Raw genomic sequence first — 6,000 nt, 5'->3', positions numbered from 1 at the left:
AAAAGACTTGAGGAAAGATAAAGTTGGTTTTTTTTAATTATACCCACACAGAAACTATAATTATGCTATACAATATACATACTACATCCCATATAAAAACCTAGACATAAAACAGCTTCATTTCCTCAAAAATTCAAACCTTCCTCTTCACAGAATTACTACAGTTCACTTTCAGTATTGATTTTCAGGTTTTCATTCCCAAGGAATCCTTCAGGATCCTGAAGTGCTTTTGGATAGCAAAATTTGCCAACACAAGGATAGGTATAAGAGAAATTATAATAGCTACTCACTTACAGCACTGCCAAGTCTTAATTGGATGGATATCTACTGTGTGTTACTGTACTAGCTCAAGGACAGTCATTCACATGAAAATTGTTGAACAGTGAATGTATTTTGTCTTGTTCAGTGAGCACACTTTATCTATTTTAGCAACAGGGCAGAAAGGCTGCAGAGGAAAATGATTATTTTAAATTCATTGCTTGACTTAAGACTGTCAGTTTTCCAAAAACCTACTCTGTGCATTGGAAAGACAACAATATCTTTCACTTGAGCTTTCTGTTTCTCTTCCTGAAGAGGTGGAACTCTGCAAGACTTGCTTTTGAAGCCTAGTTAACAGGATACTTGTAGCAAAAGGCAATCACAGATGATGAAGACAGCAGCTTTCAATAATAATCACTATTTCCACACTTACTGTGTAGGTATGAGCCTGAGAAACCAAGCAAAAACTTGCTGGCATTCTGGGAAAGCAAGGACTAGCAAACAGAAATTATGAATCCTACCAGGTGGGAACTGGAACAAGAGATTTCCAGATCTGGGAAGCTGCACATGCTACAAGCTGATGTCATCACTCGCAAAAACCTACAGCCCATTTAGATTTAGACATCTGATAGATGAGAGCAATGATTTGAGTACTTGCCCTTCAAAATATGTTAGAAATTCCCACAAATGAAGCTTATGTGCCCAGTACTAGTTTCTCCCATTCTGTGCATGTTCTGATGCTGTGCTCTTTATGAGACATCATTTTTTTTTTCTTAAATAACTACAGACTCTTTCAGCACACAGGGCAAGCAGTTAGTGTCTATTTTATTCCATACCAACTGAACACTCAGAGCTCCATCTGCAGATGTAAGTTACCTGCAGTAAATCAGACTCTGGAAATCTTGACTGAGACACCCAGTTAGAGACAAACTACCAGGTGCTGTACAAAACTTGCCTCATCACACAAGAAATCCTTTGTTAACTGCAGGGATGAAATCTCTTTAGCTAGGGCAACACTCAGCTATCTAACTCACAAGGCAATTCCTTCTCCTGACATTTCCTTTCATGCAAAAAGATAGACACGAGACCAGCAATGCCAAGCCATACTATGGCTTTGTCCTGCCACAAAATGCTGTTAAATCAAATGTATGAACTTTAAAAAATATTACAACCAATGCCAACATGCTCAGAAACACTCCACACAGTGTGACTGAACGCAGGGATAAATCTTATGAACACCCCACGTGCCAGACAGTAAGTTATAAGTTATCCTGTTATTTGCAGGATAAAGCATTTCAGCAGTTATGTTTTCCAGTTTATTCTCAACAATTTTCCCAGTGATACTTAGCATCTTATTTGTTATTTTCACTATGCAATATTTTGTGTTTATTGACACTGAAGTTCATCTGACATCTGATTGCTCAACTGTTCAACACATCAAATCCTTCTGCAATTCTATACATAGCATAAAAACCCAGCAATCATAAGCTATTTATATACTTTACAGTCATTTCTGTACATATTGAACAAAGAGTTATTTATTCCTACCTTTTCCTTTCATTTCTTCAATCAAGCTGCTAAGCTACTAACAGACTTTCCCTGGCTTTTCACAGAAGCTCCAGGACTGCCTTTAGCAGATGATCTCATTCAAGTGCTACAAGGAGAGGCTGAGGGAGTTGGGGTTGTTTGGCCTGGAGAAGAGGAGGCTCAGGGGAGACCTTATCACCCTCCACAACTCCCTGACAGGAGGTTGGAGTCAGGTGAGGGTTGGTCTCTTCTCACAGGCAACCAGCAGTAGGACAAGAGGGCACAGACTCAAGCTCTGCCAGGGGAGGTTTAGGTTAGATATTAGGAGATTTTTTATGGAGCGAGTTATCAGGCATTGGAATGTGCTGCCCGGGGAGGTGGTGGATTCACCACCCCTGGAGGTTTTCAAGGTGAGACTGGATGTGGCACTTAGTGCCATGGTCTAGTAACCACAGTAGGGTTGGACTTGATGATCTTGGAGGTCTCTTGCAACTCAGTTGATTCTACGATTCCTGTAGCTCGCCCAAATTTCTAGGTTATAGGTGGTACTAGCCTTTTATTCTGGATAACAGTACACACACACAAAGAATGAACTTGAAAAAATTATAGGGATTCCCAGGATATTATCACTAGGACTGTGGCCAAATTTACCGAACAGAACTGGAAGAAAAATTAGCAGGCATAGAAAAAAACCCAAGTTAAAACAAGTTTAAGCCCTGTCCTCCAAGGATTAAAATATAATTTCCTAGAAGGCATAAAACCAACAAAACGTATCCTAATGGACTACGCAAAATTTCGTGGCTAAAATACTTCCTTTTCCTTGCCTCTTGCATAGCAAGACACAGCTTGAATTGAAGGACCAGAACTTTCACTCATGCTCTGCATACATAAATGCTAATGGTATATTAGTTTAAAAATGCTGCCCCTGCAGAAGTCACATTCGAGAAATTCTTTCATTGTGTTCTCCCCACCTTCCCGAGCTGCCCAAGCAGATACCTAACTGACATCTGGCAGCCAGAGCTCCTCACATCAGTGTCAAGAAGAGGTCAGAATGACTACGCAGAAAAGGAAAGAGAAATACATATCAACTGAAAAATTCAAAAGCATCACACTGTGTTACGTATTCCAGACTAGTAGGGTCATCTGTGAGACCAGGTGTAGGTACCCACAGAGCCCACAGCTCTGCACCACAGAATGGAAGAGTTTATCTTCCACACACCACATACAAATACACATTTCTCCAACTCAAGGAAAGGGCAAATCTGAAAAAAGTCTTCTCAGTCAATGAACTCAAATAAGATAGGCCTCAAATCTGTCTAATTTTCTCAGGACAAGAAGTCAATAATGATGTAACACCTCCAAACTCCAACCAAGGCACATTTTATTTCACTTAGGAATTAGAATGACCTTGTTGAAGCACAATTTAGCAAAAAGGGAATCTACAAGAGAAGGCCACATTTAACCTAGAATGTTCCACAGTGTTCACTTCTCAGACCCCTGAGCTTTGAACCCTACGGAAGGAGGTTGTGTGTCACCTGAGTGCACAGAATCTATTGCAAAGCAAAATAAGTATCACCAAACCCACCATCTCAGGCTTACACAAAACTTAGATAGAACTGAAAATACGTCATTCTGAAGAATCTTTTCTCTAGAGAACATAATAATGCTAAACTCTGAATGTCCTAGTGCAATGAAGAAAATGCTTAGACCTCACTACACTGGTAAAGGTCTGATGAGATACAGCTATCTGAAGAAAGAGTACAATAATGCAAAAATAAATGATTCTATCAAGGTAGCATTCAGTAATTTTCAAATTACAAAAATTAAAGGTCATATATGCTCCTTTCCAATAGAAAAGGCAATGAAGTGCAATGATTAACTTCTCTCACTCCATTTAAAAATTCAAGCTCACTAATCAAGCTGAAATTAGAAAACCTAAAATATTGCCTCAAACCAAAACCTGCTCTTCTGCTCCTGTGAGTTTTCTCTCCCATAACACAAAGTTGGTAGAAAACAGGTATCAAAGATCCATTCTGACTATTTTAAAGGACTATTATTCATCTTCCCTTAAATTCACCTATTGGGCATTTCTCCTTTTTGGTGAGCGCCTAGAAAACAATAAACACTTTCTAGTTTCCCAAAGATGCTTTTGCAGCATGTGAGGCTACCTTGAACTATTCAGCAGAGAGTTCTTCATTCACGTTAAACATTTCATTTTCTATTACTTTAGTTGAAAAGAAGAGAACACGTTAAAAGGTATTCAACAAAAACACCTTTTATCTGTAGGCAAGGATGCCCATTCTTTTAATAAATCCACTGATTAAGACATTTTTTCACTGAAGATAAGTGAAGACCTGCTGGGCGTCACAAGGGTCATTGTCTTTGTTTCTGTCACTGAATGGGTCTGAATGTTACTGAATTGGCTAACAGGGTGTGACACCAGACAATGCAAACCCAGAGGAAAGCAAACTTAGCATGTTGTGATTACAAAGACTGTTTATTTAGTTGCTTCTATGAGTTTGTGCTTTCACAGTGAGACTGGTGAGTGCAATTCTGCAACCAAAAATGGTAACTTCTGTAAAAAATTGTAATTTCAATCAATTGCAGCAAATTTATCCAAGTAGGTGTGAAATACTTCCAAATATTTGTCATAAATACCACATAAATTCAGGCCAGAGACAAAAGGAAAGGGATGATGTATCTCCACAAGACAAAACCAATGTGGTAGAACTAAAAAGTTAAAACAGTTGGATAAGTACTTCAAGAAAAGCAGGTGGCAGTATAGCTAAGGCAGTTACCAGAACCATCACATTTTGTTACCTTCAGCTGCTGATGGGAGGGACCTGCTCTAACAGACCAGTGAAGACCAATGAGTCCCAGAGAGCCTGCAGAGCACTCTCCATCAGAGGCAGCGAGCAGAGCTTGAGCCACTAAGTAGATGATAGCTCTGATATTTTCTCATTATGTCATCTCTTCCCCACCCTCTTCTCTTTGGGACCAGCACTAGCTTTCATGTGTGTTTACAAAGCTGCTTGCTCACAGGGCCTATAGATCTCAATCAGATACAAGCAATAAACTGACACTGCTGCAGGGTGATTACACTAAAACATGTATAAACCGCCCAAATATTTGGCAGCAAATAGCCTAAAGGAAAGATGATATTTTTCTAAAAAGCACTCGACAATTTTACTTTAAAATGGCAAAACTAAAAATACACCATGTTTCACATTTTAACAGTCTAACACCTAACAGGTACCCAACAGCCACAGGACTACATCAGCCAAAACAGAACAAGAGAAACAAAGCAACTCAGAGGAAACACCCTGGTGAGAGAGCAAGCAATCCAGACTTTTCCAGGACCTTAGAAGGTATTCTCAGACACCTGCACTTTTACCAGTGTACTGTCCTTGAAACCTACCTTGGACCACCATCTTTTACAACAGTCTCTGACTTGTCCAATAAATCTGAAACTTGCATCTCATTCTAACTGCTAGAAGATGAAAGCATCTTTCGAGCAGTCACTTAATACAGGTAATTTATTATAATATGCTTGGGGGTACCTTGGAATGTTACCTTAATAAAGAGATGGTGTAGCATTCAGATATATAACAGTTGTGACACAATCTGAATGTTCTTTCTTCAGATTTCTAAGCATGAGAGCATATGGACTATTTGTCTGATGAGATTTAGAGATTTATCTGAACAGCAGAATTTACTTATAAGAACAAATACTGGATGAATCAAGGAGCGTGCACAGGGAGTGTTTGATCTTTACCATGCCAGCTTAAAACCATAAAGGTCAATTGAAAACAAGCATCTATGTGATGCTAAGTTTAGAGAGCCTGCAAAATGAGTTGGTATAGACTCAAACTCTTTTAGAAACCATTGCTATATTTTGTGTCACTGTTGATAAAGGGCAAAGCATGATTAAAAACAAAGGTACACAAAACTTTACAAGAAGGTTAAGGCAATAAAAGTATTAAAAAGTGTTACAAAGTATTACAGAAGTGTTAGAAAAGTAATCTTCTGACAGCAAAGTCTGTTAATCTGTTACATTTCACAAGCCATACTTGTAACTCCCTATGCTACCAGTGACTTAAACATCATTTTACCAAGTTTGAACACATCCTGCAACTTCTTCAAAACAAACACCTTTTCCCTATCAGCTGAAATACAGACAAGCACTTCTGAAATTAAATCGAAGTCATTAAGGTT

The 6,000-nt window shown here is 38.8% G+C and overlaps 1 protein-coding gene across 2 annotated transcripts in view; it reads right to left on the bottom strand.

Moving 5' to 3' along the window:
• Nucleotides 1–6,000, bottom strand: part of MTMR1 (myotubularin related protein 1) — a 36,132-nt gene that overhangs the window by 7,201 nt on the left and 22,931 nt on the right. The gene's annotated exons all lie outside the window — the stretch shown is intronic.

The sequence above is a fragment of the Acanthisitta chloris genome, unplaced genomic scaffold (genome assembly GCF_000695815.1).
Source record: "Acanthisitta chloris isolate BGI_N310 unplaced genomic scaffold, ASM69581v1 scaffold35184, whole genome shotgun sequence".
Classification (NCBI taxonomy): domain Eukaryota; kingdom Metazoa; phylum Chordata; class Aves; order Passeriformes; family Acanthisittidae; genus Acanthisitta; species Acanthisitta chloris.
Note: the sequence above shows the minus strand (reverse complement) of the source record. Positions and strands in the feature narration are given on the sequence as shown.